Consider the following 1493-nt stretch of genomic DNA (forward strand, 5'->3'; position numbering starts at 1 on the left):
CACCGCTTTTACTTGCCGGGTACCAACTCCACAGTGCGCGCTCGGGCGAAAGCAACTCACACACACACATACGCACGCACATACACGCACACACACACACACTCTCTCGCTCTCCCTTCTCTCTCTCTCTCTCTCTCTCTCTCTCTCTCTCTCTCTCTCTCTCTCTCTCTCTCTCTCTCTCTCTCTCTCTCTCTCTCTCTCTCTCTCTCTCTCTCTCTATCTTGCAGCCATGCACTCTCACATGAATGCGACCTCTCCCCGCCACTTTTCTCTGTATTCTCGGTTTGCGTAGCTTTTCGCTTCGCTTTGTCCAGGTGATATCGAGCTGAGTCAAAGTAGCCAATTATTTGATTGTATTTCAATTTCATCATTACGAAAACGGATGGCGACAAAGTTTCTTTATTGGATGTATCATTATTGATATGTGAATAAGGCTATAACGTGACCGCTACGTGTAGGTTAAACAGGTATTGAGGGGTTTCAACCTTCCACGCACGAAGGAACGCTCGGTGCAATAGGAAGGAGGGGTGAGAACATGGACTATAATAATATTTGGTACCCATGTGCATTAATAGTAACAACTAATCTTATTTAATTCCCCCCAAATCCAGACAAACAGCTTTCGCCTATCTGTGATTAAGTAATTAATTGATGAAGCAAATTATGAAGTTTGCCAATGCATTTGAATTCAAACTTAGGATATCCAATATGGAAGTTCCAGAATAAGATGATCAACCAAACAACACCCATGCACTCCCTGTTCACATTGTGTGTATTGAACCCACTGCTGACAAATTCTTCCTGCACAGAAAATTCTCCAGTGTCAAATCAACACTGAGTGTGTTAAATTGAACACTGTCCCAGTGTCTATATGGTCCACATTTGTCAGTGTTAAATTAACACTGCGGTTAGTGTAAAGCCTTATTTGCATATTTCCTTGCCCTTGCCTTTCGAGTGAATTGTACAGTTATTACCCATGATTGTATTTGTTAGTGACAGAGACATGGTTGGTGCATTCATTAATTTCTAGCCCTGTGGCCTTCACCAAGTGAGATCCTATGTGAATATGTTATCATTAAAATTCAATGATTTTAAGACAATACCATAGATATTCCGCAAGGCCTTATTTTGAGGGCCTAGTTTTACCCTAATACAGTGGCCTGAAACTCATGGTTTACATTCCACATCAGACCTGCAAGTCACATTATGCTGGCTTGAAAAGGGATGTGAAATTCCTATTGGAATCCAGCCAGAGTGGGGATATCCAACATTTATAGTTTATATTCACCCGCAATCTACATTCAGAATGACTGCCAGGGTTGGGGAGACTATAGATTACCCAAAGCTTGTAAACTGGAACAACAATTTCAGTAACCAGTGCAATAAGTCCAAGAAACAGATTGGATTTGTTTAGAAAAAGCTATGTTATTTATATTTGAGTAGCACAAGATTAATTAACCAATCAAATATATGCAAAAACAAAGATATTGAAA

This window comes from Oncorhynchus gorbuscha, linkage group LG08 (assembly GCF_021184085.1).
Source record: "Oncorhynchus gorbuscha isolate QuinsamMale2020 ecotype Even-year linkage group LG08, OgorEven_v1.0, whole genome shotgun sequence".
Taxonomy (NCBI): domain Eukaryota; kingdom Metazoa; phylum Chordata; class Actinopteri; order Salmoniformes; family Salmonidae; genus Oncorhynchus; species Oncorhynchus gorbuscha.